Genomic DNA, 12,465 nt, shown 5'->3' on the forward strand with positions numbered 1-12,465 from the left:
TGAAGAAAGACTAAAACGGTTAGGGCTCTTCAGCTTGGAAAACAAACAGCTGAGGGGAGATATGATTGAAGTCTACAAAATCCTGTGTGGAGTAGAATGGGTACAAGTGGATTGATTTTTCACTCTGTCAAAAATTACAAAGACTTGGGAACACTCAATGAAGTTACAGGGAAATACTTTTAAAACTAATAGAAGGAAATTTTTTTCACTCAGAGAATAGTTAAGCTCTGGAACGCATTGCCAGAGGATGTGGTAAGAGCGGATAGTGTAGCTGGTTTTAAGAAAGGTTTGGACAAGTTCCTGGTGGAAAAGTCCATAGTCTGTTATTGAGAAAGAAATGGGGGTAGCCACTGCTTGCCCTGGATTGGTAGCATGGAATATTGCTACTCCTTGGGTTTTGGCCAGGTACTAGTGACCTGGATTGGCCACCGTGAGAACGGGCTACTGGGCTTGATGGACCATTGGTCTGACCCAGTACGGCTATTCTTATGTTCGTATGTTCTAATTTGTTTGAAATCATGTCTAGACAGATACAACTGAAGCTTGTTCATCATGCATAGTTTAAAGTGTGTTTTCCTAATTACATGCTGTAAATAGAAACATGATGGCCGATAAAGGCCAAATGGCCCATTGTCTGCCCATCCGCAGTAACCATGATCACGTCCTCTCTCTAAGAGATCACACGTGCCTATCCCAGGCTTTGTTGAAATCAGACACAGTTTCCATTTTGACGCAAGCCGGGGTCCATGGAACAGTTGCGGCCCACTTGGCTAGGTGGCATAAACCTTTCTGAGGGGTGCTTCCAATATAGGATAGCCCTACAGGGAGTGCTTGGCTCAGAAAAAAACCTAAAGCACTGAACAAGGATGACACCCAACACACAGGATACAACACAACTTGAATCAAAATGACTTGAATGCAAAAATAATGATTTATTGTCTAGGTCTTTCAAAACAAAGCAAAATATTTTCTAGAAAAATAAAGCACAAAAAGACAACACACAAAAGCAAAACAATAGGCAACTGGTAACTACAAACTTTCAATAAAACAAAATGCTTTAAGCACACCACAGCAGTACTCTGGGTTCCACAGGCTTTTCACAGCAGGAGAGTTGCCACGCCTTGGCTGGAGTAAAGCCACAGCTGTTTCAAGGCTTTTCCCCCAAACTCTCAGGCAGATAAAGAAAACTAGTTTGCAGTTGCTTCTGATGGAGAAAGAAAACAAAAAATCCAAAATTAGTTCACAGTAATGCCCCATAAGCTTATTTCATTGTTCCTTCCGGTTCTCAAAATGGAGAGACAAAATAAACAACAAAAAAAAACTTTTGCAGGAAAAAGAATATGCTTCTTGCACAGTTCAAACAGTTCTTGATTCCCTTAATCACCACAGCCCTATGGTTGCTGGAAAAACACAGTTAAAAAAGGAACCTTCTCACCTCCAGCACCTACAGGTAGTTGCTCCAGAACAATTCACTTTAGACAGCTGGACTAGACTGAGCATTGTTAGCAGACCTCCATTTGTCCTGGAATCTCATTCTCAGAAATGAATTCCTCTTCTATTGCCATACCTTCTGAAGTATTAATCAGCTCCTGTTCTGGCCTGTGGAAATCCTCCTTCAGCTTTAGCATTTCCCAATCCTCACTAGGGTTCAGCTGGGCTCTACCATCAGGCAAGTTCAAAGGCTCTTGTGTGCTTCTCTCCAGGGACTGGTCTATTCACTGTCCCCTCCCCCTCTGCTTAGTAAGGAGCTCCATTTTTATCTCTAGAGAAACCTGGCCCACACCTAGGTACTGCTGGAATGGGCCAAGACTCTCTCTGGCTCCCCTTCAGGCTATTCCAAAAATTACTACTAGTTTTCTTCAAAGGGAATAATGCCTGAGCTTTCCCTAACACTCATGAAGGTGTTGTGTGAATGGTTCTAGGCTGATTCAAATGGGTCAAAAGGGGACAAGGGATTACGTTGCCAATAGCTAGATCCTGGCATGCCTGAACTCGGATAGGCAGACCTGCCTATTTGTGAACCAGGGCTAAACCCCTGGTGCAACTCTTAACTGCTGATCTCTTACTTTTCCTGCCTTAAGCCTGTGACAAGCCAGCAGCAGTGCTGGAATGTCACAATCTCTACCACCTCTACCGGGAGACTGTTCCACGCATCTACCACCCTTTCTGTAAAAAAGTATTTCCTTAAATTACTCCTGAGCCTATCATCTCTTAACGTCATCCTATGCACTCTCATTCCAGAGCTTCCTTTCAAATGAAAGAGATTTGACTCATGCACATTTACATCACTTAGGTATTTAAACATCTCTATCATATCTCCTCTCTCCTGCATTTCTTCTAGAGTATACAGATTGAGATCTTTAAGTCTGTCCCAATGCACCTTATGACAAAGACCATGCACCATTTTAGTAGGATTCCTCTGGACTGACTCCATTCTTTTTATATCTTTTTGAAGGTGCGGCTTCCAGAATTGTACACAATATTCTATATGAGGTCTCACAAAAATCTTATACAGGGGCATCAATACCTCATTTTTCCTACTGGCCATACCTCTCCGTATGCATCCTAGCATCCTAAGGATCTAATATGAGGATGAATCAAAAATTGAAAGCAATTGTTAAATTATGCGATAACTGGAAGAGCTAATGAAATGCAACATATATACTTGTACATTGCTTGTTGGATAGTTTATCCATGCAGAATGCAGCATTCGGCCTTTAGTCATGTGGCAGCCACGAGGTCAGAAACATGGACACTCCCTTGTTATTAATACTTGTTTTTTCTTCTAGTTCTTCTAGATCTGCTTCCTGATCCGATGTCTCTTAACATTTGTGTATGGCTCTGTGGACACTCATATATTCTGGGCACACAAGCATGCGGTGGAGTCCCGTTGGGGAGCCAACTTAGGTCTGGTGGAGCATGGGATCCGTATCAGATGGCTGGGCGTTCGTAGAATGTTATGGGATCAGCTATTACTGACTTTCTTCGATGTATGAAGAAAGATTTGTGCTCTATTTTGTGTAATTTCCCAAATTCTAGAGTGGTATGGTCTCAGGTTATGCCTAGGAGGGTGTGGAGGGGAGCTCGGAATGTGTTGCCAATTGAGAAGCTGAGACAGAGTGAATGCGGAGGTGTCTAAGTTTCTTTGTGCTTTTGGTGGTTTGGTCTTAACACATGAGTTGCTTACAGCAGACTGTGCGGGTTTATATAGGCAGGATGGAATTTATCGGATATTGGTTTAGACATATTTATTAATGCTGTTCAAGATTTGTTAGAGGAGTGTTTAAGAAATGGTTTGGCCGCAGCTTAGGTATGGGAGGGGGAGCAGTGGCAAGCATTAAGCTGTCACTGCTAGTGGCCTAAAATATGGGGGATATCGTTGAATAGGGCTGGAGTCTAAGTTTATGCACATGTTATGGGGGAAATGAGAAAATAACTCATGTGCGTCATGGCCATGAGTTAAACAGTGGGTCATGCTATGGGGTGAAGTGGCAAAGATTTGCCAAAAAGGAATGAGCTAGTTTCATCACCGAATGGCTCATGGGGAGAAAAGAGGGGGTATAGCCAAGGTGGGAATTGGGGAATCTTAATGAAGTAAGAATTTAATTGTTGAATATGTTAAAGTTGGGGTTATGAATAAAGCTGTGGCAAAACATTTATTCCACTGAATAAACATTGTATTTGCTTATTTTAGGTGAATGAGGTAAGAGTGATAAGTGACGGTGATGAAGTGTGAATACTAATGTAAAGACATTTTTGTAATTTAGGTCATTTGTTTAACTATTATTGTTTCAATTTTCTTTTGCAAACTACATAGAACTCCCAAAGTACTGCAGTCTATAAATAAATTTTTTATGTTATGTTATGAAATTTATTTTGCTCTCATCCATATAATTCCTGACGTTATCAAGGTCAATGCAAGAGACACCAAGAATTTCTGGTTTTAAACCCCGGAATCCTTGCTTTTGAAGTGAATTATATTTTGAAATTTCCTTGTTTAGGTTTGGTAACTTTTGAGGGTAAAACTTGTCTTTTATGACCCCAAACAGCTTCTAGATTTTTTTGAATTCATGAGAAAGTGCCTCGCCTCAGGATTTAGGTACTTAGATTTACCCACTGTTAGGTTGGCTAATCTAAACATAGAATCATAACAGCAGATCAGTGGCGTACCTAGCATATGTGACACTCGGGGCCCATCATTTTTTGACACCCCCCATCTATATGAAAAATATGATTTTTAGTAATAATCCACATATAGCACAACAAGAGTATACCTAGGAAAAGGCAGCATCTTAAACACTGCAGTGAGCACTAGAACAGCAACACATACATTGTAAAACTAAACAAACCAGATCCTGCACAGTCAATTGATCCTGTACAGTCGATGCTATCAGAAAGCCATGTCCCTTTCATACACACAGACAGATACACCCTTGCCCAATATGGAATAATCACAATCTAAAAATAGAAATATGTAGACAAAAGTTAAACTGAACTGCCAAGAAACCAGACTCTGCATACAATGCAACACCACAAAAACAGTAATACATGTCCTCTAATACTGTGCAAAATATAAAGACAGTAGATGTAAATTTGAAAAAACTGATACATAACAATCACCACTTTACAAATTAACAAATAAAAATAAAACAAAAAATGAGAAATAAGAAAATGCTATTTTATTGGACTAATCCCCGTAAGCTCGGTCCTCATCCCCACAAACCACCTGATTCCATCCACACAAGCCTTGAATTGTTTTATATTGAACTTATTATATTAAAATATAAAAAGAAACAATATTCTGTACAATTGTCAATTTATAAATCAGCGTCTTTTCCCCACTCTCTGTTCCCCATTTCCCTTCAGCATCCTCAGCCCACTCTCTCTCCACTTTCATTCAGCGCACGCACATAAAAACAAGCAAGTAATTTTATATCATTTTCATTCTATTCATTCATAGAAATGAAAGTCTAAATAATGCTAGTCACATAACAAAACATGATTTTGCAAAAATAATTCCCTGCACAGTAAAGCCTGCAAGGATTACTAGATGTCTTTCAGCAGCTCCCCTCCCTCCCCCCATTACCTTCGTGGCCAAGTCAAAATGATCTACCAACAATAACATTTTAAAAACACAAAGCACACTGTACGCAGAGAAAATGTTAATTATCATTTATATTCTGCGGGTTTTCAAAGAGGTCAAGGCAGATGACTTTATGCAATGTCACCTCAGTAACAACTATACAAAAATAGACAAATATACTCCATCCCTTTTTACTAAACCGCGATAGTGTTTTTTAGCGCAGGGAGCTGCGCTGAATGCCCCACGCTGCTCTCGACGCTCATAGGCTCCCTGTGCTAAAAACTGCTATTGCAGTTTAGTAAAAGGGGCCCATAGTGCAAAATATAGACAGCATATATAAATTCTCAAAACGGACACATTTTGATCACTAAATTGAAAATAAAATCATTTTTCCTACCTTTGTTTGGTAATTTCATCAGTCTCTGGTTGCACTTTATTCTTCTGACTGTGCATCCAATATTTCTTCCCTTCTTTCAGCCTCCTGTATGCTTCCTCTCCTCCAGATCTCATTCCCTCCCCCAACTTTTTCTTTGTTTCATCCTGTCCCCTTTTTTCTTTCTCTCTCCATGCCCCCTTTCTTTCTGTATGTCTGTCTTTCTCTCTCTCTCTCTGTGCCCCATTTCTTTCTTTTACCCTGCCCCCTTCTTTCTCTCTCCATGCCCCCTTTCTTTCTGTATGTCTGTCTTTCTCTCTCTCTCCGTGCCCCATTTCTTTCTTTCTTTCACCCTGCCCCCTTCTTTCTCTCTCCATGCCCCCTTTCTTTCTCTATGTCTGTCTTTCTCTCTCTCTCCCCATGCCCCATTTTTTTCTTTCTTTCACCCTGCCCCTTTCTTTCTTTCTGGATCCCTGTCCCCCCCTTTCTTTCTTTCTGGATCCCTGCCCCCCCTTTCTTTCTGGATCCCTGTCCCCCCCTTTCTTTCTTTCTGGATCCCTGCCCCCCCTTTCTTTCTTTCTGGCTCCCTGTCTCCCACCCCATGCCACCGCCACCACCACCACCATGCTGCCACCACCGCCGGGGAAAGGTTTCCACTGGCCATCGGAAACAGGCTGGTGCCGAATTCGCCCTGCTTCGTTTCCCGCGTGCTGACCAACTCTGGCTGTCCGATGCCAATTCTAACGTCGAAGAGGACTTTCCGGGCCAGCCAGGCAGCGATTGGCTAGCCCAGAATGTCCTCTCTGACGTTAGAATTGACGTCGGACGGCTATAGTTGGTCGGCCCGCGGGAAACGAAGCAGGGCGAATTCGGAGGGAGGGAGAACTGGCGCCGGCTTCTTTCTGATGACAGCAATGGCAGGCCAGCTGTGCACCCCCTTGGGCCCGTGCACCCGGGGCGGATCGCCCCCTCCTAGGTACGCCACTGCAGCAGATGAAGGCCAAATGACTCATCCAGTCTGCTCATTTGCAGCATCCACTATCTCTTCCTCTCCCTAAGAGATTCCACATGCCTGTCCACATGCCTGTCCCACACTTTCTTGGATTCTGACACAGTCTTTGTCTCTGTCACCTCTACCGGGAGACTATTCCACGCATCTACCATCCTTTCTGTAAAAAAAAGTATTTCCTTAGATTGCTCCTAAGTCTATCACCTCTTAATTTCATCCTATGCACTCTCATTCTGGAGTTTCCTTTCTTATGGAACATTTCAAGACTAACCAATAAAACTCTCCCTACATTGATTGCAGATCAGAAGTAGAATATTTCCGTTTACCTCAACATACAAGAAAGATTCCCCCTCAGTATATTTCTGACCTTTTTTAAACTGGACGATTTCTGCCCTAAACTTCCTTAGTTGATAGCAGTTCTCACTATTTAACTTTTCTGTTGAAAGCTCCTAACCATTCATTCCGCCCCATCCCCTTTTTAATCTTATTCCTAGCCAGCAAACCTTATCTGGGCACTTCTAGTAGTCTATGATTCTCCTTGATTTCTTCAATCCTGGGTTATTCTCAACTGTATCCTGGATTGTTATGGATCAGGGCATATGTGTTGAATTTAGCTCACACCTTTTCAATAGTGGTTCTTCGATGGTGCAATCTTGCAAGAGAGTGTATATGTTTCTGACCTCGTGGCTGCCACACTTTGCAGTAGTACATAAAGTTTGTCCCTGCCTGGACGCTGATGGGGTAAATCCAGACGTGGTAACTGAGGGACCAACATGAACTGACTGTGCAGAGGCCTCCCTAAGCTCGGATGAAGATGAAGGGTCCAAAGAATCCCAGGAATCAAGTGATTCCCAGACGTGCAAGGGATCCCCTGCCATCCCATGCCGCTGCTGTTTGTCAGAATGCAAATGCTTCACCACATGATGTAAGCGTTTAAAATTTTTTTTGTCTTGCAAACTACATGAGAGAGACTTCTTATGGGCACCCACCATATCACCAACTTCACCAATCCCCCCATGCTCTCTCCCCATCACCTAAAACAGACCCCAAAGCATTAACTACTTCAGAAATTAACTCACCTGCAGGTTCACTGACTCCAGCATCCCGGGAACCACTGGCCAACACCTCAGGGACAGACTGCTCAACCATAGACTCAGCTGTAAGATGGGAGGAAACTGCTTGCCGAGCAGACTGCTGTGATTGACGGCCAACTGCTCAAGTCGTTAGCAACTCTAGGCCCTGAACTCCCCCGCCTCACTGCCTTACGCCCTCTCTGTTTCCCACTTCCTATCCCTCCTCCCCTTCCCCTCCCATTATCCTGCTTTATGCCAGCCCAAGACACTTGTGCACTCCTTTTTCTTCTGCCCTGCTCCACATGTTGAGAAGGCGCCATCTTTGGAGCCATCATACAGTGCACAATAGTACAATGCACATCAAAACCCCTACCCCCTCCTTTTCACTATACCACCAAAATACCTAGGGTTACCAGATGTCCGGATTTCCCATTTTGAGGACATGTCCGGGGGTCTGGATGGCTTTTCAAAACCTGGCACTCTGTCTGGGTTTTGAAAAGCCTCCTCAAATCACGTCAGGCAGGGAGGAAATCCGTGCATGCGTGAATTTCCTCCCTGCCCAATAAGAACAGGTAGCTGGGGGCGGAACTGGGGCAGGGCTAGGGTGGGACTGGGGGCGGGATTAGGGTGTTACAGGACGAGGGTGGGTTTATCTGGGTGGGGCTGGGGGCGGGTCTAGGGGGGAGGTCCAGATTTTCCAATTGGAAAGTCTGGCAACCCTAAACATACCCCACCAACGTCACACTAACCAACACACTATACTCCACACACCACACTCCCTCCCAACACACTATACTCCAAACAACCCCACACACAGCACCCACACAATCCAAAATTGTACACAAAATGAGGTCACTTAGCCCCAAACAAAGCCTAAATCACCCAAGTATGCACAACTCACTTCCCTTAATTACACGTGACTAACATGACAGAAGGCACTCACTTTGCCCTCCCTGAAAACTTGAGCAGCGTTGCCCAACCCCCAATAAAAACAAACACTAATTACAAACCGCTAAGGAGTACCAGCACCTCAGCGTATACCCACCACGGCACCTTGCCTCTCCCAAAGACTACAAGAACCATGACAGCAGATAAAGGAAATAGGAAGGCCCAGCCCTGAAAATGCCGCATCAACAGCTACAAAGTTGTTTTTTTTGTGTAAACTCTGTCGACAACGCACAGGAAACCAGCCAGAAAATTTGATTACCTCAAAGCTCCCAGCATGACAAATCTTCCCTGACACTGAAACAAACACCCTCCTTTGCCAGCAGGTAAGAAAATTGCAGCGCTCTCCCCGACAGACACACTCCCCCAAACTCCACTACTAACACTCTTTCAATCCTGTGCCAGCCTGCAACAACCTAATTACAACCCCCTTATGCTAACCCCAATTGAAACCAAAAACCATTAAACCATTCAAACACCATTAAAGACCATAAACACCATTCGAACAAAAAACACCATTCAAAAATCAACTCCCTCACTCATATCCACCTTCTCCCACACAACCACAGTAACTAACCATGCCATCAAAACTAATTCCTAATAGCCAATCAACTTCTTTCTACACTGGATGAATCAGCATAGCCCACACAAATTTCTCCTCCTCTTCCCAACAACTAATCACAACCAATGAATACCCTTCTTTCATGCCTCTTCTCTGAATACCCTTCTCACTTCCCCTTCCCCCCCCCCAAAAAAAAAAAATTGTTCCCAATACCTTCTCTTCCACCGGTGCCTGGCTCAGCTAATGTTATGACCCTGCAAGGTTTTCTAAATAAATAGGTTTTCAATAATTTCCTGAACAGCTAGTAAAAGACAGAGCTAACTATCAGACCTACAAACTCTTTATCACAAGAAGCTGCCTGAAAAGATAAGAGTCGTTGAAAGTAGCTCTTGAATAAACAACCTCTTATCGATTGAAAAGCAAACAAAATACAATTATGTCTTGGGAGTTGTAAATTAATAAATAAGAAATGATCCATATGATAATCAGGTGCTAAACCATGCAAGACTTTATAGCATATACAGTCGACTCCACCTAAGTGCACGTTGGTTAAGCACATGCTTCGGTTATCCGCAGCCTACCACCATGGTCCCATTTTTTTAACATTAAAGTCAATGGACATAAACTCCGGATAATTGCAATTCTGATAAGCAAACAATCCACTTATGCACACTGATGTTATAGGTCCCACCTCTATTCGTTCACGTTGCGTTCACTCCAATTAAAAGCAAGTACATTCTCACGTGGATGAGCCACATGTTTTGGATCAGTAGTCTAGGCCTTGCCAGGTGTCCAAACTTTTGGAACTGCACCATGGCGTCGTGTGGACAAAAATCTTTGTCTTTGGCTGAATGTGTCCATCATGCTGGACAAAAAGTCATTGTCTTTGGCTGAACGTGTAGATGTCTTAAAGAGACTTGCCCAACGGGAGAGTCAGGTCTCTATTGCAAAACATTACAGTGTTCCATCCTAGCCAGATTTCTCAGATTTACAAAAAAAAGCAAGCCATATTGAAAGACTGGCAAAACAACAGCAATCCTACCAGAAAACAGAAAAGAATTGGGAAGGCTGAAGAAGTTGAACAGGCGTTGCTGCGATGGTTTGCTGAAGCTAGAAGTCATCAACTGCCAATCAGTGGGCCTCTGCTGATGGAGAAAACAACACAACTATCTGAAGAATTGGGCGTAGAAGATTTCAAAGCAACAAACGGATGGCTAGAGAGGTGGAAAGTTCATAACGGCATAAAATTTAAGAAGCAGCATGGCGATAAACAAGACGTGGATGAGTTTGGTGCAGAAAGATGGGTCATGGAAGTGTTGCAATCAGTCATTGGTGGATATGAACCATGTGATGTTTTCAACACCAATGAGACGGGCCTCTACTGGCGTGCCATCCCTATGGAACATTGGCTTTCAAACATAGCGAAACTGTTGGCTTCAAGGTGCCAAAGGAACGATTGACATTGCTGCTCAGTTGCAATATGGACGGTAGTGAAAAGCTCGAGCAACTGGTGATTGGGAAGAATCAAAATCCTTGTTGCTTCAAAAACATTAAACGCCTGCCCGTTGAATATGAAAGCAACAAAAATGCATGGATGACGGCAACACTGTGGATTGAATGGTTGCAGAAACTTGACAATCTGATAAGAAGGCATAGGAGACACATTGTAATGCTGTGTGATAACTGTGAAGACACAGCAATGACGTACGACTAACCAACATTAAACTTGTGTTTCTGCCGCCAAACACGACCTCTTTGATCCAACAGATGGACCATGGGATAATCGCGAACTTCAAACGTCATTACAGGTTCCTTGTCTTAAGATATGTGATGGCAGTGATAAGTGCAAGTGCGGAATCCAGCCCCCAAGTTGCTGAGCTCATGAGAAAAATGATGGTGCTTGACTATCTTCACATGGTATGGGAGGCATGGAGTCGAGTCTCATCATCAGCGATTTCAAATTGTTATCGACGGGCAAGCTTCATTCATGCGTCTGATGAGACAACTGAAGCTAACACTTCGTCCACTGAACTCTCAGTTGGACTCTCGCCACAAGAGTTTGAGCTTTATGTCACCGTTGACATCGATGTGCCCATATCATCTGACAGCACTAATTCCGATATCTGTACAGTCATAAAGGACACTGCAGACAACCAAGAGTCTGATGAGGATGAAGATACTGCTGCGGTCATCGCGACTAATGAAACACCTGCAAAGATTGTTTCCTTCTTGGACGCGCTGAAGTCCCTACACACGCTGTGTTGTTATTTGGAGATAAATGGATGTCACGACTATCAACAGTTTTACAGCATCAGTAGTCAGATACACAGCCTGAATGACTGATTATTTCAGTAGAATGTTGGTTTAAAAAAAGGTTTACAGTGTATTGCATTAGACGGAACAGTGCTGTTTCTATAACTGAACCGTGTTAAATTGTATTTGGTGTGTTTATTGCTGAATAAAAGTTTTATTGCATTTGACTACAGCATAATATAATTTTTCATGACTAAAAAATGGTACTCCGATTAAGAGCACACTCCATTTAAGTCGCAGTCCGGTCCAGAGGCCTTGCACTTAAGCGGAGTCGACTGTACATCCAAACTTAAATCTGACTCTAGCTTTGACTGGTAACCAATGTAGTCTTTGGTAATAAGGTGTGACATGATCTAATTTTTTCAAATTGAAAATTAATCGGACTGCTGTGTTTTGAATAATACGGAGTCTATATAGATTTTTCTGATAACCCGCTAAATAATATTACAGTAATCCAAAATACACAGAATTGAAGACTGTACCAACAGTCTAAAAGAAGAAACATCAAAATATGGTCTAATAGTTTGTAATTTTCACAACATATAGAAACTTTTCTTTACCAAAGCATCTGTATTTGAATTCATTGTGAGATTTTGATCTAAATTAACCCCTAGAATTCTAATAGTTGGATTAATTGGATACAAAATTCCATTCAAATTTATATTTGTCTCAGGTTTTTATTTCTTGCAAAGAGAAGCATAGAAAAATTTTGATTTTTCTTTATCAAGTATTAACTTGAATTTGGCCATCCATAATTCTACAATTGTGATTCTGGTATATATTAACTGCATAGCTTGGGAATACGATGAATATATTGGGATTGCAATAGTAATATTATCAGCATAACTGTAAAATATCACACCTAACTTAAATAACCTGTGTCCCAGAGATGGCAAATAAACATTGAAGCGCAGAGGAAAGAGAGTAAATCCCTGCAAAAATCTGCAAGAATTGGCCCATTTATTAGAAAGTACATTTTCAATTGGACCTGGTAAGTACAAGAATGCAAAAAGCCCTGAAACCACTTAAAGACATTTCCAGAAATATCCGTGGAGGAGTTTAATCAAAAGAAACGTCTGTTTTGGGCCTAAGTCGCCCAAAGTCGGA

At 42.4% G+C, this 12,465-nt stretch overlaps 1 long non-coding RNA gene across 1 annotated transcript; it reads right to left on the reverse strand.

The window, feature by feature from the left end:
- Positions 1-912: 912 nt before the first annotated feature.
- On the reverse strand, positions 913-1,719 carry LOC117368521. The gene is made up of 2 exons (XR_004540970.1): positions 1,436-1,719; positions 913-1,204 (listed from the first exon to the last, which is right to left on the reverse strand). It is a non-coding gene; the product is annotated as an uncharacterized LOC117368521 (long non-coding RNA).
- Positions 1,720-12,465: the final 10,746 nt, after the last annotated feature.

Source organism: Geotrypetes seraphini, chromosome 1 (genome assembly GCF_902459505.1).
Source record: "Geotrypetes seraphini chromosome 1, aGeoSer1.1, whole genome shotgun sequence".
Taxonomy (NCBI): domain Eukaryota; kingdom Metazoa; phylum Chordata; class Amphibia; order Gymnophiona; family Dermophiidae; genus Geotrypetes; species Geotrypetes seraphini.